We start from the raw sequence: 25735 nt of genomic DNA on the forward strand, positions 1-25735 counted from the left end.
CATAAATTTCACTTTAAATAAAAGTGTTTGTTATCAGTTTGGTTTCTTTGTCGAAAAAAGTTTCCAAGTCATCTAACGGTGTTTACGATTAAGTGGTATCATCATCACATTGGTGCCGAAAAAGAAGGAAAAAAAACTTTGTGAAACTGCGTTTGCAGTGTATGGTAATGGTGCGCCGTTTGTGGCACTTATATACTACACTGATAAGATTAAAAGCGTACTTTTTCGGGACTATCATAAACTTGTTCGCCAAACTGTTCAAACTAGCCAAAATGTGCTGATAATTTCAAGGTAATACGATTCCAATTGGGATGACGCACGATATGAACTTTATTTGCTTAGATTACAGTTTTCGGAGCTGCGGCAAAACCGAACCTAGTTGATTGACAGACTAAAACCGCATGGTAGTCGAGAAGTTTCAAATTTTGCTTAGCGTTCATGATTGCATTACAACGAATATGAAATAAACGTTACATGTGATCTAATAACGAGTATAAGTTTTTAAAACACGAGTTAACGTTCAATGTTCTTGTTTCAAGTACAGTATAAGTTTCATTGAATTATTAACATTGTTTGACTAGGTTAGAATTCAAAAAAGATAGATCGATACTGAATTTTAAAGTGAAGAGCACAAAGAAATGTTTTGAATATCAATACTTTTAAATACATTTTTTTTTTCTTTTCCCATCAATTTGAGTAAATATATTCATAGTATATTCAAAGTAAACATTTCAAATTTGAAAATGTAAATATTTCAAATGAGGCCCTTGGAGCCAAAAGGGATTTAAGTACATGAAAGTTTATTTTGAGAAAAAAAACGATTTAAAGTTGTTGTGTTTGGCCATTTTCCATATATTTTCAGAAAATTTGTATTTTGCTCTCGAACGTAAAAGTATGTAAATAAAATTGTAAAATTCTGAAAAAACACCAAATATAGTTTGAAATATGAAGAATCGTTTGGCATCATTAACTTAAAATCGACCATTTTGTCACTTATACCTTTTTGGCTCTGAGGGCCTCAAATAACAAAATCAAGCATGTTTAGCAAAAAAAGGAACTTGTTTTGTTAAACGAAACTCTAATACTTAGGAAATGAAAATGAAAGACAGGCATTTATCTTCAAATTTTTTAAAAGATTAAACGATCTTAAAGTTCAGTTCCCCTGCTGCAACCCAACAGCACTTTGGGATAGTGAACCTACATATAAGAAAAGCGACGTCTCAAACACAAAATTCCAATCGATACAAAAGAACTGTCAAAATCGATTCCAATCGATCCGAGCATTTGTCGCAGAGCTTTTACCTTTTTTATTGAAAACTCATCCAAGGAAGGTATTGTGATTGTTGTTATAGTTCAAACAGATAATTTTAAAGCTGGTCATATGAATTTATTATTAGTTGCAATTTTTTTTCAATGCTTTGGTGAATCGTGTTCCTAGTTAGAAAACTGAATTGTTAACGAAATTCAAGTCATTCATACCGTTTATCGCGATCCTTCGGGCATCGAGTTCAATGTTGTTTCGTTGGATTGAAGGAACGTTCACTATAGATCTTGAACATTGAGCCAGTAAACAGTGCTGAGGATTTTTTTGTCCAAGATTTAAACGATGTTGCCACATATTTTATTTTAAGAGGGATCAGATGTCGCTTCTCTTATATGAAGGTTCACTACTTTGGGAGCAAAACGGTTCTGGTTCGGTTCGGAAGGCGAAGTACCAGCCCCTTTGATTCGTCCACCTCCACCAACTTCACACACGATTACAACTTCCGTTTATTGTACACTACTTGAAGAATTGACCGATATAAAATAATTTACCGCACTGTCAAAATTATTGAAACTTGGTCATTAAACATGAAAGATAAATAAATTTGGAAAAATCACAAAGCAAAACACGACCGCGGAAAAATATGCCACCGCACTCGAGCAAGGCCAATTTTGTTCTCGAAAATATGTTTAACATCTACATATGAGATAAATTCAAATTTTAATAATTAATAGTCTGTCTATGAGCTCGAAAGTTTTATTTGAAACCTTGATTTATTTATTTTGATCTGGAATTTTTATCCTTCAACAGATTCTTGATTTAAAATTTTATTTCAAATTTCTATGCTTTATTCAAATATGTATTTCGAGTTTTGATGTAGAAGTCTATGAATTTAAAATTCAAATCAATCTCCCACATTAAAATATGGAATCCACATGCTTTTCAAATGTTATCCTGTAAAGTAACTTTTATTTTTTCTCTGAATTGTAGTTTTGACTTAGACTGAAATTTTATCGTGGGACTGAACATTTAATCAGAGTTGGTCTCTCGAGTATGGATAAACGATCAGCAGTTTTACTTTTTGTGCTGCATTTGCATGTTTCATACGATTCTGTATCGTGATCCTTTTTTTTATTTAACCTTTGTAGAGATGAACTTTAAATGTCCATCTTCATTTATTTCATTTCAAACATTTATATAACTCTCTGGTTAATCTTTAAGTTTAATATGGATTTTTTTTAATGGAGTTTCATTTTTATGGCTACTAAATATAAGACAGCTGAGTAGCGCAGAAATATAATTTGTTTTCACAATATAATTTTTTTTTAAATAAGGGCCCCTTAGAAAAATTGCCCCGAGCCCCCCGAATGCTTTATCCGGCCCTGCTTAAACACAATGAGTAACAGTGACAAAAGGCTACAAATTACTCAACTCAGATAAAACGCGTAATTTCAATAATGTTTGGGAAAATAAAAGTGACCCACAGTTGTTACAGCATCCATCACATTCCACAAAATATTTGGTCACTTTTTGGCAAGCCAAAAAAAAATTCTTAATTGCTAGCTCAACCCAAATTGCCCCTTGAATGTATACAAACATAATAAGCCCTTAAATGTTTGTCATAAACATGGTGATTTCCATGTTGATCTTCGAGTGTTGCCATGAACCTTAATTTGACTAATAATTGTGAGCAATTTGACTAATTACAGTTGAAATCAAAGATTGAATTCTCAATGACTCAAATTCATACAAAGCTTGATGTTTGATCTACTAACACTCGAATAAACGAGCATTTTAAAGTGAAAGGATAGGTTGAGTGACTAATTATTGTGGAAGGAATGTATTTCTGTCTTGTCAAATCCAGATTTTCCTCTTTTCCATCATCCAGGATTGAGTTCTATTAAAACAATATGTCGGTTGCCGCTGTATATATTTAGGAGTTTTTTTTTCTTATTTACCCTAATTATGACTCCAGCCAAAGCTGAGAGGGTTTTCTATTGAACGATGTTTTTTTCGTTCAATCCCATTTGCTTGGATTGTAGAAGTACCTAATGAATTTTAGAATTTGTACGAGTTGAGTATGACACCTTCTGAAGCAGTTTGGGATACTTGACAGTCATGGACGTATGAACCGAGGGGTTTTGGGGGTTAAACCCTCCCCCCCCTCATCTAAGGGTCAGAAAAGCAAGTGATATTTTCTATTCTACACTAAAAATTTGATATTCTTAATCGAATTTTGATTATTAAGTAAGGTTATTCAAAAGTAACAATCTTAACTCAGAGATAACCTCAAAACCTTGAAAACTAATCACATGTTCAGCCCTCTGCTTCAGTTTATCAAAACTTGTATTCCTGTTTTCCTATTTCAGATTTGGTATTCAGTTGGGATACTTGATTTTAGGTTCGTATCGTCATTAAAAAATCGAAATGAAATGCTGTTTTTAAATTGTTCAAATTTGGAAACTGACATGCCTTTTCAACATTTTAATATTAATTTTCTAAATATGAAAACAAAATTAAAAACCAACCTGAGTTTTTGTTTGATACTTATATGAAGTTCTCAAACTCAATTTTTAAAAATCCCATTAAAAAAAATTAAAATTAAGTACTTATGCGGAGTTCAAACATTATTAAGCTTCGAAATGGTGATCCTGAATTTAAAATTCAGAGTCAGGTTCATATATTTTTTCATTTTATTCACATTTTAATTCAAATTCGTAAGTCGGATTAAAAGTTAAAATAAACATTATAAATTCAATATAATATGATGAAATATGAAACCCAAAACGTCAGAATTAAAATAATGGATTCATGGTTGAGAGCCTGAAACAACTTTCCATTCTTGGCCTGTAATGGAAATCCTGATTTGGAATCTAAAGTCAGGAATAGTTTTTTTTTTCTGTAGAATATGAAATTGTACCGTGTAGTAGATAAAATAATTTCATAACTATCAATTTTGAAAAAAAATTTCTCCCCTAAGTGGAATGAAAGTTGCTTATTTGATACGAAACTCGTACATAGCTTTTAGCATTTTAGAAGGCAAATTAGTGCATAGTTTTTTGTTTTCAAATATTTTTTTTTATTTTTGCAAGCCCCAGAATATTCATTTTTATCACCCACACATATATTCGAAGAAATGTTGATGGTAGTGCCTAACTGCATTGGCAAAAAATTCAAATAAAATTTAAAATTTCATTCCTAGATTTCCTGCGAAAGCTGGAAGCCGTATTCTTCTAGGATCATCTTAAAAGTAAATTTTGTTCAGTTCAACATTATTTTTGACAATCTTAGGGGATTTTAAACAGTTGTATGGACATGTCCCGATTAACCACAAGATAAGTGGTCAAAATAGTTTTTTGTTAAAATGTGTCACCGTTCGAAGCAGTTTAAAATAATTTCCTTCCTTTATTCCCCAAATCCTGTTGAAGGAATTTTTCACTATAAACCAAAGTTGTAGACATGTCACATCAATATTTGATGTATTGCCAAAAAACACTTCTTATAGTATGAAATTTGGCTTGCTTAAAAAAACGCTTTATTAAATTAATTCAGACAGCATGAAGTAAATTTTTTTTTATGTTAATCTTAAATGGTTCACGTCATATATTCAGTCTGTAAAGCCGAAATCGGTTAATACGGTGTATGCCTTTAAAAAAAGTTTAATTTATACTTGTTTTTGTGCTATAAATCAAGGAACGTTTTGATCCTGAAAGGGGAAAAAATAGTGTGTAGATGGATTGACATTCGGACCACAACAATTTTTCTGATTTACGTCCCGATTCATATCCATGTCCCTATCAACCCCATTTTACGGTATATAATTCAGGTGAAAGCTACAAATTTAAAGTAGAATTTGAGTGGATTTTGCCATATTTTTCTTGAAAAACCCTGTTTTTTTTTTTTTAAATTATCCATAATTGATTGATTTTCAAGTAAAAAATAGTTTTTGTAAATTTCCTGTAAAACAAATTACACGAAATTCCTTTTTTTGTGTGTTGTTTAACATAGTTAATATTCCAGTTTTTTTTTCGAAAGCCAAATTTCAAACTTAAATCAAGAATTTGAATAAGTTTGCATGATCCAGATTTGAACCGCAAAGTTTAAATCTATTATGTACTTTAACTTTTGAAAGTTTGATTTATTCTTTAAAAAACTTCTTCTAGGTTCAAATCAAATAAGCTGAACTCACCAGCTTCTTGAACACACTTTAAAGTTATCTATTTTTCTACTAAAGGAATTTTAATATAAATATAGCTTACCATTTCAAAGATTTAAGGATGTTTTTTCAAGAGATTCTTTTCAAAACAAAAAACTTGTAATGTAAAAGAACTTAAAAATGATTAATGAAATATGTAAAGGTGGTTCTTCCTACAGCCCTGTTTGACAACCAAAGGTGTAAAATATGTGGGCCTCAGTTCATTTTTCTTAAAAAAATAATCCAATCTTCCCCTTTATTCCGTTACAATCTATGAAAAATATATCTGTAAAGGTAAGCTTGTATTTAAGGGGAGCAACACTTCAAATGTTCTTACGTGGTTAAAATTTTATTTACGGGTGTAATCTTGTCAATTAATTGTTTCTTTTTCTTGACAATATATTGTTGAATGTACATACATCAATTCACATCCATAAACAACTATAAAATATAGTACCCACTGTTTTATCTATTGGGTATTATAGGGCTAAGTGGGGTAATTATGAACAAGGGTTAATTCCGAACAAACGCCTTAAGCGCCGTTAGGGTCATAGTAGGGTCTCAAAACTGATCAAATGTGATAGTTTGTCATTCTATTGATAAGTTACGATTAAAACTTGCAAACCTAACTGTATAAATTTTGTAGCTACAGTTATTAACAAAACTTATGTCTCTGAGAAACGAAAATCGTTTTGAGACGTGTCTTTTCAATTGACTCCCTCGTCAATGTGAATAGAGATAAAATGTTGTTATTGAAAGTTTTATGTTTGGTAATTGATGCTCCATGTGGCTCCATATGATTTTATGCTGAAAAAAAAATCTACCCACGCACGAAGACGTGTTCGTATTTACCCCATACTTAACAAGATGATGATGTTTATGATTAAAATTTACTTCTTACCTTCAAAATCACGATAACCATCTAAATCTTGAAAATAAGCCTATAACATTAATTTATATATTTTTTATAATTGTGGATTTGTGATTATATGAAAAGATGCCTCCCAACTATGAAAAACTGAAAATAACCTGTAACTTCTCATCAGTAAATTTAAAAAATCAACAAATCTCACTACAATGCATTGTTTAGACGTGGTTTCAATCTAGAAATAAAGCAAATATCAAAAGTCACATAACAAGAATCGTTACAGTGTTCATAACTACCCCATAGGCAAGGGGGTAATTATGAACAAGCGTTTTACGCCCACAATCTGCAACTTAAAAATCAGATAAAAATCTTAAAATGAAGATGGGAACCAGTTATTCCTTTTTGATTACTTTCCAGAGTTTCAACATTAAAGAGCTACTTGTTTGAGCTGATAGTATGAAAGTTTTTCATAATATTGTGGTTTGATAAATTTTCACCTTTTCTCCTGCGTGTTTTCAACTATACTCGAAGGTGTTTGACGGTCGCCATATAGTCTTCCAATTGAAATTTTGCACAGCTCCAATTCCATTAAACATTTTAACAAATAAGTGTCATATAAATCTCATATAACGTCATAGGGATTTAAATCTTGGAGTCTAAAGAAATAGGATTTTTTCATTCTTACGTTTTATTGATTGAAAGCACCTTTTGAAACAAAAAAAAAGGTTTCTAGAACCAAAATTTTACCTTAATCTAGATGAGGGATGGTCGGTTGGTTTAATTAAAATCCTGGGTATTCCAGTCCAGTGGTGGTTGGCAGTACGGTAGATTGGATTTTTTTGTTTTTGTTTTGAAATTACCACTGCCACCGTTAGTATTTTGTTTGGCACATGAGATGATGGTTTAAAATTTCACTTTCACACCACACAAATTTACACCCCTTAAATCAGTTTGGCCAAGATCCTACTAGTAGCGAAGGCCCAGCGAAAGGTAGTAGCTTTTCCATTTTCTTGAATGGTTTGTGTTTTTTTTGGTTGTTTTAAGTGATTTTTTTCATTTGAGCACTTTGGGTTTTGTAAGGATGCTTTGTTTTGTATTTGCTTTTTTGTTTTGTATGATTTGCACAGCTCCAGTAGATGTTTGTTACTCTCCAAGATGTTTTTCTTTATTGCGATATCACTTTGATGTTTGACACGAACTAATCGATAACACTAAAAATTAATAACACAGACAAAAAGAGTTGCTTCCTGGGAGTGGTGCAGTCCAGTAATAATCGTCTCCATTGAATTCAGGTGTTTTTTTGGGTACGGGAAACAAATGCAGTTGTGTAAATGAGGTAACGAAAATGGACAGCTCTTTTAACGCGGTGCCATATTTCCGTTATTCCGTGTGCATCATCGACTCCCTCCCGGGCGATGCCGACACAGAACACTAACTAAATATTGTAATACAAAATGCGAAAAATAGAGCATGTACTAACTGCTGCTGCTGCTTCTTCTGCTTCTGCAGTAATAAAAAAGGATAGAAAACTTCCAAACGGGGCGCGCTCACACACAGTCAAGTATCAAAAAGACACACTCACGAAAAATAAGCAGCCAGCCACCACAGCACACGAAAACCGAAAAAAATCGGTTTTACTTTTTCACATTTTTTTGGCGAATATTTTTGATGGTAGTTGCCGTTTTTAATGTATATAGTTTTCCGCGTTGTTCCTCCGTCGCGTTTCTCGATGTCTTCTTGGAGCGCGCGGTTTGCTCCTCGGCTGCTGGGGGGTTAATATCACATGTATATATAAACAGCTCTTTCGATTCTGACGATTCTGGTTCTCTTTTTTGGCAATTTTTTTTATAACCGCTGAGAGAGCTCTAGGCAAGCTAATTACTTTAATTTTTTTTCATTTCGGTTTCCCCCAAACGAGCGTTATCAATTTTGCGCGTTCGCGCTTAGACACTAGCGCTGTTGATTTTCTATTCTATTTGGGATAGTTTGACGTGCTGTAACATTCCTTGGAATCCGAAACTGATGTCTTAAAGTGTTCACTTGTCCTTCGAATTTGTTGTTTATTTTGATCCAATAAATGGTTTTTAAGCTTTTTGTGCAACTAATTATCAAACATAACCACTTTGATCGGTTCACCAAAACTGCTAATCTCCGTGCACTGTTACTAGTTTTGTTCCCTACCCGTTGATCTCGATTTGAGGGAAATGTATCGAAAAACTTAAAAAAAATTGAACGAACTTAGACCGCGGATGTAATTGCGTGTATGTTCAGTTTGGCGGTTAGAAATCTTTTGCTGATTTGCTACACCAATTTTTTCTCTATCGGAAAAACGAAAATTGTATATAATAATGTGTTGTTTTCCTTATGTATATACATTATTACTAATATCGCTGTGTGCTCTATATACTTGACGTGGTGCCGTGCCAAGGCTCGGTTTTTCCCAAGTACCTACCAAAGGCCAGGAGAGGAAGCAGCAGCATCAGAGCAGCATCAGCATCATCAACATCAACATCAGCCTGAACAGCATCCGCGAGTGAGCTACATAAAAAATACACTTCTTTTCCTTTCCGCTTTTCCCGATGATTTTCCCAAACCATTGCGACCTTAACACACCACCACCCATCCAGCACTAATACAAATCCACCCAGTTTTTCTACAACGAAAATAAAAATAAAAATACGAACATAGCGAGAAAAAAGTCACACAGATACAGCAACGGCAGCAGAGTCAGCATTCTCAGTTCGTCCACGCCACCACCCCCTTTGAATTTCGCGCCCATTCCGTCGTCATCCATCCCGTTCGGTTTTTTTCCGGAGCACCCACACCCAGTCGATCTCTCACAGGATTTACACGGTGGCGGTGGCGGTGTGGCGGCTATTATCCTCGTGGAAGCCAACGACGTCGCGGCCGCCGCCGTCAGTATCATCGAACGACGAAGACGGCGGCCACCCTCACATCGTTCCACCACTACTGATTGTTGTTCTCGGTTGTAACGGCCGAGCCGTACTTGGGCTACCACCCCAAACAAGGAGGAGGACCGTGTCGACCGGCAGCAGTTACGAGATTCTTTTTATTCGACCTCTTCCCCCCTCCCAATCCCTCGACATCCGTTCGACCGACAGCAGGCAAGAACTATACACTATAACATGTATCAAAAATTATATTTTTTAATTCCACTCCAGCGTTTTGGCTGCATGCTTCCGACTGACCGACCGATCCAACCGGAACAATCGACCTGACCCGACGACGACGACGCTCGACGCTGTTTTCTTGGTCCAGCTGAACCCGCACGTCCTGCTGATTAAGCCACATGCCGTGCAGTTCGATGATGGGGACGACCTTACAGTATCAACTCTTCTTCACACCACATCACACAGGTGTGCGAGTGCAGTCACTTGTGGTGGATAAGTAAAAGGTGGCGCCGCGCGCGACTTCAAGGATTCTGTTGTTTTTGGGGTGGACAGGACAAGGCAGGACAGGACAGGCTATCGTATCGCATTTCCCACTGGAAGCACTGATAAAGTGAAGATTTGACAACAGCAACAACAACAACAAGGACGCCGAAGAAGGTGATGATGATGATGGTGATGATGATGATGATGCTGACGATAGTTCGTTTATCAGGATTTACGGTGGACAGTGCGTTATCTTATGTTCTTTGGATTTTACATTGACCTATGGATACACTATTATTTGTTGTATCCTTTTTTGGTCCAAGACGGATTACTAGTCGATGTCGTACTGTTAAAGTAGATCAAATGTTGTGGGATCAAATCTTAGCTTTGAATTTCTTGTTTATTTTTTTTTTTTTTGCTCGAAAATTTAAAATAAAACCCACATTTATTTATTCTGGAGCAGGTTTAGTTTGACTACCTTTTGATGTCTCTAATTCTTATGGTGATCAGACATAGTTTCTCACATCTTAAGCTATTTTTTCAAGTTTTTCATTTTCATTCAAAATTTAAAAAAATACATCAATAAATGTACAAATTTTATCATTTTTCGATGCCGTAAAAAACTTTACCCAGTATGACGGATTGGCTGATTAATATCACCTACAAACTTTTTACTGGTTAAATCATCCGATCCCAACACTGTTGGTGTAAAATATTTTTCGGACAGTCACCAATTTTTTTTAAATAAATATTTTTATAATTCAGTTGCCTGTCTGGGGTAAGATGCAACAAAATGCAATCACACCTTGTAAATCTCGTTTCTATATGCTCGAATATGAATGTTTTGCATCACGCATTTGTCTTAATTGAAATTTCATTCATCCAAACATTTATATTTATGATTTCAGCTAGAAGAATCTTGTAGTATTTTTCTAACCCTAAATGTATGCAACATTCATATGTGCAGAAAAGTGTAAAAATTAGTTTCAACAGGACCAAAAATACCTGCAATTGGTGTTCTTATGAGTAATGGCTTCTCAATGACATAAAAAAATTATTAAAGACTATACATTTACAAGTGTTTCATTAGATTTTACATTAAAATCAAAGTTTTTTGCAAGTTACCATCAAACGGGGCATCATGCAAAAGCAGGGTTAGATGCAACATTTGTATACCATAACACTCATTCAAATTTTATTTCAATATACTGTAATAAAGATATAATTGAATGATAACAAATTGATGATGACATAGTTTTAAACATCGTGAAAGAGTTTTTAAAAGTTTTTGATTCTCATAAAAAATTTAAAAATTCGAGCAATAGATGAACAAATTTTTACATTTTTCGATGCCATAAAAAACTTTACCTAGTTTGACGGATTGGCTTAATGATATCACCTACAAACTTTATATTGCTTTCATTATCCTATCCCAACACTGTTGGGGTTCAAATTTTGTGCGAACAATCACCAAATTTTTTTTTAACAAATATTTTTATAATTCAGTTAGCTGTCTGGGGCAAAATACAACAAAATGCAAATCAGAACTAAATCTCATCAATCGCATTTCCATATGCTGGGATATGAATGTTTTGCATTACGCGTTAGTTAACATTAAAATTTCATCCATCCTAAGATTTATTTTCATGATTTAAGCTAACAGAATATTTTGAAGTATTTTTTACTCTAAATGTATTTGTTGTCTAGGGGCATATAGAGCACCATATTATCGAGGCATAATGAGCATTTTCTGCCGTAGAATCTAGCAGCGAATTAAAATTGACTCATAGCGCCACACCTTGACTGGTTTTCATCCGACGATTTAGCCTATTGGTAAGGTGTCGGAGAGGTAATCAAAAGACTAGAGTTCGAATTCCGTTCGAGGTGATTTTTTTTCATTTACAATTCATGATCGATTTTTTTATTGTTACATTATACGGCTAGTAGCATCATCCTCCGAACAAAGCACATAATGTATGAGCGTGCGTTAATTGTTTGTATTCTACAAACAGACCTAGATTATTTTGTTATTGCTTTGTTTGATGAATCTACGACTCACCTGACTTCATCGAATTGAATTCGCTGCTAGATTCCCCGGCAGAAAACGCACATCTTGCCCTGATTAATGGTGCTCATACTGCCTCAGGGGGGGTTCTCATTATGCCTCCACAGTGGCTGGTTTTCAGCTTTTGGCAAAAATTTTTAAAATGCATTTTTTAACGTTATCATCTAGTTTTTCACGTTTCAGCCCGTTAGAGAATAGGCTTTTCAAGTGTCTGAACACGAAACAATAATGTAACCTCCATATTATAGCTTTTTCTATGGTTAAATAACCGTTTTCCTTAAGGTGGCCATTATGCCCCCATCTCCCCTATTTGATTCAAAAACTTGGTATTATAAATAAGTTACATAAAAAATAGGGGAGATGGGGGCATAATGGCCACCTTAAGCAAAACGCTTATTTAACCATAGAGAACAGCTGTAATATGTGAATTACATCATTGTTTCATGTTCAGACACTCAAATAGTCCATTGCCTAATTGGATGAAACTTGAAAAAGTAGATAAAAACATTTTAAAAAATTTTGCGAAAGCTGAAAACCAGTCACAGTCACTGAAACACCCCGAGGCATTATGAGCACCATTAATGAAGGCAAGATGAGCGTTTTCTTCCGGGGAATCTAGCAGCGAATTAATGAAGTCAACTGAATAATAGAGCTACAGCTTGGCTTGTTTTGTCTGTCGATTTGGCCTATTGGTAAGGTGTCGGAGAGGTAATCAGTAGACTCGGGTTTATCTCCCCTAGAGATCATAAATATGTTTTGAAACCATTACTAGAGACCTTTTATTCAAACATATTTTGTCACAATTGGACACGCGGATTCTAATATTTAACAGACTGTGTTTCAATTATTGAACACGTAAACATTGCTGTTGATTGTATACATTAAGGGGTATTTCGTTTGATATTATACTATAAGCAACCAAGAAACAGTTGATTAATTACCACTTTTTTGTTAAAACTTAAAAAAAAATTTAAATTACAGTAGTTTCTCGATTTTATCACTATTCGATTTTATCAATACTCGCCAAATTCACGCTCGATTTTATCACGGTTATTGTTTCGATTTTATCACGCTTTTTAAGAAATCATTCAGAAACCATTTCCAGGACCTTAATTTTCTTTCAAAAGCGTATAGCGTCTTTGTTTATGATATTTTTTATGGTTTATGTTATAGTATATAGGTATCCAATAATATGAAAATGCCATCGAACTGCTTATTTTATCTATAGTGTTTAAAATCGTCATTTGGATTTTAAAAACGCTTGTAATAATCGACACAAGTATTTTAACGTTACGCTGATGCTAGTGTTGTTATTTGTGTTGGTTAGTCGCTTTAAAAAATTTAACTTTTTCGGTTTTGCGAATCATATAAAAATGTGGGTGAATTTAGGCGTTTTTGAAAAGAGATAAGTGTCTCTGATTTCTATGTTGAACTTGTTTATTTTAAAGGGTGGCGTGCGTAATCCTTATTGGATAGCCTTTAGTATTGTCTGAATAAATAATTTTGGAAAACCAAAATGAAATTCTGCTAGCTTTGTCTGAAAATATAACTAAAATTTCTGTTTTTCTACATATAAAGACAAAAGATTATCTGTCCATAAAGCAAATTTCGAGAAACACACTGTAAAAGTCTAAGTTGAGCCAATTTCAAAATATTTTTCGAATAAATATACTTTTAAGTTCATAAATGGTGTTAAGATTAAAATATTGAAATTTGAAATTAGCAGGAAAAATTTTTTTGATGCTAATTTCTTTGAACTTTTTTTCAAAATCGAAATAAGAGAAAACGACTGTCAAATTTTCATCAAAACAAAATAATTCACTTTAATTAGATGTAGTCTATCTAATGGATATACAACATAGTTTTATTTCAAGAAAAAACCTAAAAATTTGCTTTAGAGAATAATAATTTGAACTGAAAACGATCCTTTTTGTTTAGTAATCTTTGATAATTACGCCTAATGATCAAAATTTATTGATACAAAACGTCTCCACAACCGAAAACATTATAAATTATTGATTAAAGACAGTAAAAATACTTTTTTCTACTTCTATTTTTAGTTTCGCAAAATTCACGGTTTCGCCATATTCACGGTGAAATTTTTTTTGACCGTGATAAAATCGAAAAACTACTGTATTATAATTTTCTTCCTAGTTCGGGCAGATTAGGACTTCTTTCACTATCCCGGTAGCTTTTCTGAAGTTTTGCCCCGGATAAATCCGGGCAATCCGAAATAATTACTATTTATAAGTTTATGACGTTATACAATAATTGTTATTGAATAAGTTATAAATAAGTTATTAAATATAAAATAAGTTATTGATGAAAAACTGTTTTTTTATTGGCATCACAAATTGTCCAGTCATGTTCCTAAGCCCCTGTGGTTATGCAATTTTTTTTTTAATTGTCAAGCATTTTTCCGCCCTTACTTCTTTCCGAATTATCAAGTGAATATCATCCAAACACAAATATTAGAAAAACATCGAAAATTGCAACCGAGCAACAACAATGGTTAAAATCGGTCATTATTTGACGAAACGGCATGCATTTCACATTGAGTGTCCTAGTCGGACATTTAGCCGCCTCATTAAAACAGTGATGAATATCACCCTTAAAAAAGTTAGCCAATTTTTGAAGCTTAATAACTTTTTTATCTTAACTTTACTTAAAATGAAATCTTTGGATGAAATGTTTGTCGTAGTTTAGGCTTTAAGAAAACCCGTTTTTGAAAGAAATCGGTCAAAGGAGACAGAAGTTATAAACTGGTTTTTCATGTTCCTCTCGAACAAAATGTCTCAAAATCCCATACAAACTCCAGGCTCGTTTTGAATCGTTTACTGCAAGAGAGGGGTGGTGGACGGACCTATGGTGATTCCAGGATCAAGGATGGAAGATGCATAAAATATGGCGGGCCGTAATGTGTGGTGGCGTGAAAAGTTTAGCGATGCTTAAACTAAGCTGGAGCGGTGTATGCGAAATGTAGCAAAAGATGCAGACGGGTGCAAGTTGCTGCGGCAATCAACGTGGCACGAGGCGTCCATGGTTGAGTTAAGCTAAATAATGCGCAAGGTTGTGTAAAATACTGCGACGCATAATGTGGTGCCCATTATTGAGCGGTTCGATGTCTAGGACGAATGTTTCTGTGAAACTTTATTTGGGCTGGATTGCAAAGAATTTTTTTTGCGAGGTGTCAAAATGAAAGGAAGGAGATAATTAAAGTGGTTACGATGAGAAAAACACTAGTCCCAGTTTTAGCTCCAGGCAGTGTGTTGAAATTAGCAATCGGGTTTAGCCCAGACGCAATTGTTTGCCCTGAATCAGAGTTTAAGCTCATGGTTAGGTGGAATAAGGAAAAAAATCCTGAATTAGAGTAAAAGCTCACGGTCAGGTGGAGTGAGAAAAAAAATCCTGAATCAGAGTTTAAGCTCACGGTCAGGTGGAATAAGAAAAATATCCTGAATCAGAGTAAAAGCTCACGGTCAGGTTGAATGAGAAAATAATTCCTGAATCAGAGTATTTAAAAGCTCACGGTCAGGTTAAAAAAAAAATAACAAAAGCAAATTGGCAAAATTCTGAACCAGAGTTAAGCTCCCGGTCAGATGAAAACAAAATAAAATTTTAAAATCCTGCATTTGGGTATAAGCTCAGAATCAGGTTGAGAAAAAAAATGATATGAAAAAAGTATAAAAAACGTAAGCAAAATTAATCGAAATATTAAGAAGAATTATGAGAGAAAAAAAAACAAGATTTAAAAATAACGAAAAATGAGACAAAGAAAGTAAGTTTAGAAAACGAAAACGAAATCGGAATTACTAAGACAGCGGACTAGTCGAAAATAAGGTGGTAAGAGAAAGAAGGAATGGAAAGAATGGATGACCTGAAAAAAAGTTTAAAAAAAAAAAAAACAGAAAAGAAAAGAGTTCAAATTAAAAATGTTTAGAGAATATGAGAATTGAGATATAAGCAAGAAAGATAGACTTATAAAACAAGTAATCTGACATATCAATACGTGAGGTAAAGTTTTTTTTTCTTTGTGAAAAGGGAGAATTGGATTGGGTCCCTTTTAACAAGGAAAGAAATAAAAAGAAAGAGATGAATTTAAAGGTGAAGAAACTGAAGAGGTTAATGGAATACTTACTTCCTTACTTAATGATCCCGCGCCGATCCTCCCGTGCATAGGGCCGTGGTAAAAGACCTCCACTGTTGACGATCCGGAGCCAGCGTCTTCACCTCAAGATTCTCGTCGACAGTTCGGATTTCAGCGGCTAGGCTTCGCCGCCACGAGTTTCTGGGCCTGCCTCTTCTTCGATGACCTTCTGGATTGCAATCTAGCGCCTCTCTGCAAATCTCGTTTTCATCTTTTCGCAGCGTGTGCCCAATCCATCTCCACTTACGTTCCCGAATCTCGATTTCTAGCGCCCGACGATGACACCAGCGATGTAGTTCCTCATTCGAGATCCAGTTGCCAGGCCACCAAGCGCGGATGATGTTCCGCAGGCAGTGGTTTACAAATACTTGCAGTTTTCGCGTCGTCACCGCATATGTGCACCAAGTTTCGCACCCGTACAGCAATACGGATTTGACGTTTGAGTTGAAGATTCGGATTTTTGTTCGTAGAGAGATCTGGCGTGACCGCCAGATGTTTCGGAGACTCGCAAACGCAAATCGGGCCTTTCTGATCCGGGTTTCGATGTCTTTCCTGGTACCACCATCAGGCGTTATCTGGCTACCAAGATACTGGAAGCACTCCACTTTCTAAACTTGTTGCCCAGCTACCATGAAACTGGAGGCATTTCCTGTGTTGATCTCCATCGACTTGGTCTTTCCGACATTGGCTTTGAGACCTGCTGCCTTGGAACTTTCGGTGAGGTCGTCGAGTTTGCTCTGCATATCCGGTTGTGTTTGGGCGAGCAAAACAATATCGTCAGCCAGGTCAAGGTCGTTCAGTTGCTCCATTGTTAAAGGATTCCACGGCAATCCTCGGTTCGGTGCACAGTCGATCGATCCAGTCAGAATCTCATCCATTACGATGAGGAAAAGTAGCGGTGATAAGGTTAATGGAATAAATATTAAAAAAAAAGAAGTATGAATCGAAGTGTGAGGAAAATAAGAGAAAGAGAATAGAAACCGGAAACTGAGGTGAAATTAGGAATAGAGAAGCGCAATCAAATGAAGAAATAATTAATAAATAGAATTGACTGAAACAAACAAAACAGTAATGAGGAGCAGTCTATTTTTAGAATAATAATAGTTATATAAGATCCTTGTTTTTATAAGTCACCTCATGAAATCCATTTTTGATCAAAGGGAGGATGTGGCATCCTGAACAGAATAGGAAACTGGCATAATCCGATGAGTGCGCTAAGAGTATAAGAGACTATAAATAGAGAGCATAGCTGAGAGCGGAGCTCAGTCAGAAGAGGATAATCGAAGGAAACAGTTCGGCAATATCACAACGAGCAAGCTTAGAAAATCGATGCTAGGAGATTTGCCAAGCAATTACTTCAGATTTAGGCTTTATTCATACCAAACTAGCTTGTTCTCAAAGTTAAAAGCTGCTGACTGAGAAAACAGCTGTCAAAACAAACACATAACAACCGAAGCAATTACTTTAAGCGATTGCTTGACTGCTCGATTTGGCTTAGTAAAAGCAATTATTATAGATTTATTTCATACCACCTGTTAATGTAGTTTTAGTCGAGGTTTATCCTCAAAGGATTCGTCGTTTTGGCAATCATATTAACCTAAAGGATTTCAAAAATCGATTTACTCTGTTCTGCTGTGCTACTAATGTCAGCTTAGGTAATCGGTAGGTGGGTATAGGTACATTAGATGTGCTATTATTTCTAACCCGCGTACGTTGGCAAAATGTCGGTTTAGATGACGAAAAACAACCCAATGCGCGGATTTTTATGGGCTATATGTGCTTTGAATGTATAGAAAAGTTCTTTCCTCCCTCATGTCATAACTCTTACCTACATTTTAATATTTTCCAAACACAACAGGAAAAAAACAACCCCAACATTATTCGCAATTTTACATTCGATCGTGAATACATACTCGTTTTAGCGGAGAATCCCCTTTTCTTCTCCTTCTTAAAAAAAAAAATTAGAGCACCCGAACATTACAGCAGCAGTGGCGCTGCTTTTTTTCTCTCTGTGTTCGTAAATTCATATTATTGTTAATATTTAGTAACTATACACATAATTTTCACGAAGCCCCCGCGGCTCATCATTCCACCACTTTAGTCTTGTTTTATTTTATGCTTCTATTTGCACGGGTTTTCGCTCTTTCTTGCTTCCTCTCGTTAGCTTTAGAGTAACATTTTTTTTTTCTATATTTTGTCCGCCTTGGTCCTCCACAGCATCATCCCACTATTTAAAATTGTATCACCCTTGCTTGCTAGTGCTTTTTATCCTATTACAGTGTTTTCCCTTTTTTGAAATTGAATAGCAAACGACTGTAGGACGGCGATGAGGCGGCAAAGTAAAAAAAGACACTTTTCCACGTTTCTAACCGTGCCGCGCGCTACCCAACGGTCTCGCCTCGCCTGGCCTGATCAGGTCCAGGCCTAGTAGGGTGCAGGAGGTAATTGTTGCGGATTTCGGTTGGGCTTTATTACTTGTCCTTGTTCTTCATTCCTTTAGCGTGATGGTTAGCTTTGGTATTAAGCAATATTGCTGCAATTTCGTTCATCGACTATAGATTGCTAGTGCATTTAGTATAACATGTACTGTGACGCCTATTCTAATGGCTAGGAACTGTTATGAGCATAGATTGAATAATCAGAAGCATAGTTTATTATTTAAGCTGTAAAAATGCAATAAATACATAAACAAAAAATCTGGGCACTTTCGTGAAAAATCTATGTCAGTTCTAATGGTAGATTCCGAAACATTTAACTTAAATGGCTTTAAAAAAAATTTCCCAATGACGCACCAAAAGTTTTAAGATTGATGGGAAATCACAATGACGTAGTCAAAAAAATTAGAAATTTCTTCAGTAGGGAGAATGAGGAGACTTGAGGGAGAATAAGGATTCCTTACAAATATCAAATGTTCAAGAAAAATGTGCCAACAGAGCAAAACAATAATTCTGTTATCTTAACAAATTTAATTTTTTTTCGAATTATTGGACTTTGTTTGAATAATTTAACACAGTGTGATTTGAAGATCTTTTTTTATCACTCTGAAACGTTTCCCACATGAAAAAATCCCATAATATCATAAAATTATTTGTTCAAATATGTCAATCGTTAGAGTATAATGAGAACTTCATAATGCCATATTTTACAAGAACTGGTATACTTTCAATTTTTTTAGAAAACTTTTTCAAAATGTAGGGGAAAGTGGGGTAACGTGGGCCTTCGGGAAACGTGGGCCACTTTGAATATCTCAGCTGAGCGTTGAGATAAGAATCTCAATCCAACAGTCATCGTCGTCGCTTTGCGTAAGCATGTTTTTTCTATAAGTTGTTGACTTATGTACGTATCATATGCTTCTATTATTTACAGAGCCGGATTAAGCCTTCGGGGGGGCCGGAACAATTTTTCTCGGGGGGCCCCTATGAATCACTTTTTTTTCATATTCCGTAACAGAGAAAATATAATATTTTAAAAATATGAAGAAACTGGAAACAAGTTCAGTATATTTCCAGAATATTCGGTTTTATACGGGCATGATCCAATATTCAATTGTGAAATTAAAGAAAGTTGCCAAAAACCTTTGAAGAAAGCCCAGTGTTTGCCAGAATTATTCACATTACTTGCAGAACCAAACAATAATAATTGTTAAAACATCTCGTGCAAATGTTGCCTTAGAAAGATCGAAAGTAGAATAAATATTTGCACCATGACAATTGGGAAATAACATTTAGATCTTACTTAGATTTTGAATTAAAAATTAGAAAAAAATAATGGAAATAAAGACAAACTACATAGAGATACAGATAAAAGAGTTCAAGAGTAAAATTCAAAACCAAATTTTCGTCAGAACCTCAATTCTGTGTCTCAAATTAAAATCACAATTTCAAATCAAGAGTTGAGAAACCGATAACAAATGAATTTCACATGTAAAATTCAGAAACAAGGTTGCTATCAGCACCAAATCAGGAATTGCAAAATCTGTAATTCAAATCCTAATGTTTTAGGTATTTCAATGTCATATCTTCAATAAAAATAATGTTCATGTAATGTGCTGGAAATCGAAAAATTAATACGAAGTATTTACAATTTTGTATGAAGAGAAAGATTCTAATCAGATCAAATATGACAGAAATGACAGAAACTTTTGTCAAATAGTTCTTCAATAAGTGGCTAATGTTCGAGACACAGAATCATAAATCTGGGCGAAGATAAGATTAAAATCATATTCGTATTTAGAGAATCACTCAACGAATTTTGAAATTCAACTATGAGTGTGTTTTTATGTTCAAACATAATTTGAGATTGATCAACTAGAAAATACCAAGCTGATATCCGGCTAAGTAGAGGATAATTTTAAAATAAAGTGAAAATTTCAATAATGATCGAAAACCTTACAACAATCTTGCATCTTTTGGATTCTTATAAAGTGAGTGGAAAAAATATCTCATATTGAAAAAACAATGATTGATTTAAAATTGATTAAAAACTAAAGAAAATATTTAAGGAGTTATTGGCGAGTAACTCCTAGAATATTATCTTTATTTTCATAATTTTCACCGGACAAGAAAAGCGAACTATGATCTGGCTCAAACAAAACTCATATTGGTCTGAATTTCCTTTCCTTGTTTTTTTTTGTAGTTTTTAAAACAATTCGAACGTTGTTGACATGTTCGATAAAAAGTGAAAAATTGAGGTGTTTGGTGTTGGTCACTTTTAATAAATATTTTTTTCAATTGATCGCTGGATTTGATTTCTTCGGATTTTATGTAAAACAAACCAAATGCCCATTTTTTTTTGGTTTTGAAAATATTTGTACTGATTTGCCCAACCAATGAAAATGTGGGAAAAAATCTGCAATTCTTGTTTTAGGGAGGCCCTCTTAACTTATATAGGGGGAAGTGTTCCTAAATGCGCATGTTGGGTAATATGCGCATACAGCCGATTGACGATATGGCTAAAGATTCATCATATCTAATCAGTGCAGTTTGAGGGTAATACGCTTTTAACACATGGCATGAAAAAATTAAAATGTTCGGGTGCATAAATTTAAATAACTGGAATTGTTAATTTTTAATATTTCTGGATATTAATGTCAGTCAAATGTCAGAGTAATTAAAACATAATATTTTTAATATTTTTCAAATTTCTGGGTGTAGAGTCGAAAAAATTTAAAAATTCAAACAAGATTTTTGTCAGTTTTGTTATTATATACTGAACTTTAATTATTGTGCGTACAGATTCTGGGAACAAAAATTTGAATTGTTTTTCTTTCTCATTCATCTGGAAATCGAAAATTCAACAAATTGAAGCTTTTGGCAAAGTTGTAAATGATAAGATAGTGGAATAACAGACAGGTTCTGAATGCCCATATCAAGGCAGGTTAAATGCCTATATCAAGAAAAATAGATTGTTCTTATAAATTTTTTACTTTCTTTCATTTAAACATTAAATCTACGCTCAAATCACGATCTTACCGCGAAAAAAGAAGAACTTCATATTGATCTGATAGAAATACAATATGAACAAAATATTACCATGAAATATGGCCATATGGCATACTTAACTATGTTTCATGCAAAAGAACTAGTGATGTAAAAAATTTCACCAAAATTTCAGCCTTGACGTATGCTTAACATCCGTTTCCACCATTTTCAATTAAATAGTTTTAAAATATTGCAAGTGTAAATGAAATATAGCTTAAAATATAAATATGCGCATTTAGCCCGCCGGTTTCGGAAATCGGCTATTTTGACTTCTTTTATTATAAAATTATTTCCACAAAAACTGTAAGAGATTTTAACAGAAAAAATGCTCTAACGTATAGAAAACAGATGTCCGCTCATGTGCATATAGTTTTCAGACTCCTATCTATCGGAATATGGGAGAAAACGAGGGTTTTCCTTAATATGCGCATATAGCCCGCCTCTCCCCTAATAGTAAAACTATTAGAGATATCATTTCACTGGGGCCCTCTTACTTGTTATATTTTACGTTTCATTTCAAATTTTTCTCGTTTCAATTCTTGTTTGGCTGAATTTTTAAAGCTTAAAGCAGTATGATTACAGTAATTTTTTTTCCTGCTCGGGGGGCCCCTTGAGCCGGGGGGCCCGGGGCAATTGCCCCTTTTGCCCCCCCCGTTAATCCGGCCTTGGTTATTTAACTATCCTTTAAAACAAGCACTCGTAAAATTGCATCCGTGGAAGACGTAAAGTACATAACAAAATATGCATATACGCTGATGATCTTAGTTTTGTAATGCTCTTTCACGTGGAAATGGATTTTTTGATGGAACATCAATGTGTCACACAGGCGCAACCAATTTGCAAATCATTGCTTGTGGGGAATCGTGGGTCACATTCTGTGGGGTATCTAGGGCCACCTATTTTTTTTTAAACGAACACAAACACTTACAGAATCTCAATGAAACATGATGTTTCCTCGAAGAGATTCCTTTTTTCTTAACTCTTAGCGTACATCCTTCGAGGATTTGATGGCTAGCATCTTACAAATGCTAAAACCACCAACCCACCGAAATTGTACTATGTATGCCGTGACCGGGATTCGATGTCATACCCCCTGGCTTAGAAGACTGGAAGGCTATCTTCTACGCCACGCGTGGCAGAAAATATATTTTGGTGTTTTTATACACATTCAGAACTTAAAATACGTTATTACTATCTTTGAAGTTTTCTTATGCCAAAAGAAAAGTTATGAAAAATGTCCCACTCTCCCCCATGTTATGGGATCAATTAACCCTAGAGTTCAAAAAGATGTTTATTTCTTCTGAATGTATCATGATCATTGGTTATCACGAAATTATTATAATTTGTCCAATAGTTAATGTTTATCCAGTAATTATCTGTTGAATGGGTCTAAAAATACTGTATTTATCTGCATATTAGAAATTTGCGCCTAAAGTATGCAATGACGTTAGGCTAGCAGCAAATATACTAAACCAATATTTACCACAGTTGTTTTCTCCATACAGCGACAGCATCAGCATCCTCTAGTGGACAAAATGGAGGTATTAATTCGAGAAATTCGTGTAACTGTGATAATAGCGTTTATTCCGGACACAACTTAGTCAGGGATGCCAATTATTATAAATAAATACTATATTTGCCTGTTCTTGCACCATGGAAATTTTAGAAACTTGAATAAATAAAACGTAATAAAAATATTTAAGAAAGTATTCCACGCTTTGTTTACATTTACCAACAAAATGTGTATCAGTGCAATTGTTTTTGATAATTTTTAATGAGGTTTTAATGTCGATCACCTTGTTGATTTGAAGATTATGCTTGCGGTGTATTTTCAATTTCGCATCAAATGATATAGAATTCAATAACCTTAGATTAAAAAGCTGCTCAAATGTTCATACTTTTTTTCGCAAATCTATAGTTAATAGAAATAATATTCATTTAATTTTTTTTTGCATATTTTACTTAATAAGTATCACTTATCACACTATCACACGTATCACATTATTTCTCTATACTATACTAGATGACGGATGAGCTGTTAAAGTTGAACTCAAGTATGTTAAACTGAATAAAAAAATCCTCTTGTGGACTATAGTATATGAAAATTTGAAGGGTATGTGTTGGTTAGAAGCACAAAAACTAGCTTTGAAAAACATTTCCAAAAATTGATAAACAACAGTAAATTTTGTTAAGACTTTACTGATTTTTTCAACGTTTTTTTTCATACACTTTTATAATCAATTCAATTATCAACGTTGCTGCATACATCTAGGGGTAAAAATTATAAGCATTTCTCAATTTTTTGGGCCTCAAAAACAAACGAAATTTTACCTTCCTGCAATTCCATAGATCTTCGCACTGTTCCCATGTTCTTTTTTTCTTCAAATTGAACCATTTGATAGGGTTTTAGCAATTTTTACCATACGGACTTTCTCATGGAAAACCACGTTTTTTTTCAATATCCGAAAATTATCACCAAATGACCTTAAAAATAACACTTAAACTAAAGATAAACTAAGTTAAAAATTGAACTTTCACATAAAACAACCCATTTGCTCCTTAATGCATAAATTTGATCAGGAGGGCGGTTTGTTTGTGAGCGTTCGAAAAAACAGATATTTTAAGATTTTAAAATTACATTTTAAATAACATCAAAAATCTTTTATTAATAGTTAAAGTTAGCTTATATGTAACTCAATTTACAGACTTTCAAACGAAGTAAACAGTTTTCAGATATTTCAACTTTTTATTTATTTAATGACGATTATCTGCAGAAATTTCATGTTGATCAAAGTTCCACCAGATTACGGTAGTTAAAATTTTGTTGTGTATTCGTTATTTATATTTTTTGTTATTTTAACAGAATTCGAAATTGGGGCAGCTAGGACGACCGGGCAATTACTATGGAGGCAACCCTAACGCCGTCTTCGATGCGATATTATGTGTTAGGTATGTGAAGAAAAAAGTGTACAAAGTTTCAATTGAAAATAAAAAGGGCATCGTGTATAAAAAAACTTAATTGTCCTGCAAAATCAACACACTTTAATTATAAGATCCGAAAAAACCAACTACGTTTATAATTCAATAAAATCTACGTGAATCGCATGTAGCAGAACGCATCCCTTTTCACATTCGACCTACGTTGTGTTGTTTTCACATACAACACATATGAAAATTACGTAAATTCTGATGCTGCGCCAGCTCTGTTTGCTACCTGAAATTCACGTAGGTTTCACGTGATTTTCATGGTGGCAAAAATCCATGTAAATTTTCACGTAGTCTTCATGTGAAGAATTCCATTAGGTGTATGAAAATTTCGGACAGTATCCCTGATCCCTTTTGCGAATTTCCATCAAAGATACCAGGCGGTTTTGCCACAAATCAGTACACCTCGAAGAAAAAATCTGATTTTTTCATGACACTACTAGATTGCATAAACAAAGGTTAAATACAGGTGATGTAAACGCTTTTATATACATATGCAGCGTCTTCTTGGCTGGACTACAGTTCATATCGATAAACACCGTAGTAATATAATCTAAACCGAAGATTACCATCCGATTACTCAAAGAATATTTAATTAAGGTAGTGCCGAGAGCCATATTAGATTTTTTGAGACCTCACAAAAACGATTGTATCGAAAATGTATACGAGAATGGCAGAAATATTAAAGAAAAACATGTTTTAGAACGCAAATGAATTCCGATTTCTTTTTTAATGTGTTGTACGGCCTCTAATTGGTTATGTTATGAAGTTTGTCTGTCCTTCTAAAATTGACTTATGTACTTTTTCTTATTTTATTTAATGTCATCTTAAAGCTAAAACGTGCAAAAATGAAAAAAGCAGCTTTTGAAAGATCTAGCTGGTTATTTTCGAGTGTTCATCCAACCGGTTTATCACATACAATTCTTAAATGTAGAAAAATTAACATCCAGAAATGATTGTTAACTCAGTGTAATAAAATACCAGTAAAGAATTAGGGTTTCGTATGTAATAATTGTATTTTGATTATTAGACTAGAACATTTTCATGAAATATTTCGAACTTATTCTAAAGTTTTGAAAACTTGAGTTGGGACAATTCAGCATTTTCTCGAACTTCAAAAGTCTATTTTATAGAAATTTTTTTAGGAAAATTACTCGAAAATCCACCTTTTTTGTAGGGGAGGGTGAGGAACGTGGGCCACTCTAAATATCTCAGCTGTGTGTTCAGATAAAAAATCCCAATTCAACTGTCATCGTCGTTGCTTTGCGTAAGCATGTTTTTCTATATGTTGTTGACTTATGTACGCATCATATGCTTCTTTTATTCAATTACCCTA

General features: G+C 34.1%; 1 protein-coding gene across 11 annotated transcripts in view; it reads right to left on the reverse strand.

Annotated features, from left to right (window-relative positions):
• The window catches only part of LOC129738637 (broad-complex core protein isoforms 1/2/3/4/5), a 257900-nt gene that overhangs the window by 62531 nt on the left and 169634 nt on the right, over positions 1-25735 (reverse strand). Inside the window, exon 1 of one of the 11 annotated variants that reach the window (XM_055729889.1) lies at positions 7075-7225. The exons of 9 other annotated variants lie outside the window; for them this stretch is intronic. The gene's annotated coding sequence lies outside the window, so the exon portion shown is untranslated. Of the gene's footprint in view, positions 1-7074; positions 7226-25735 lie in introns of those variants that run through there. One more of the 11 variants, XM_055729882.1, reaches the window with a different exon arrangement.

This window comes from Uranotaenia lowii, chromosome 1 (assembly GCF_029784155.1).
Source record: "Uranotaenia lowii strain MFRU-FL chromosome 1, ASM2978415v1, whole genome shotgun sequence".
In the NCBI taxonomy this organism is placed as follows: domain Eukaryota; kingdom Metazoa; phylum Arthropoda; class Insecta; order Diptera; family Culicidae; genus Uranotaenia; species Uranotaenia lowii.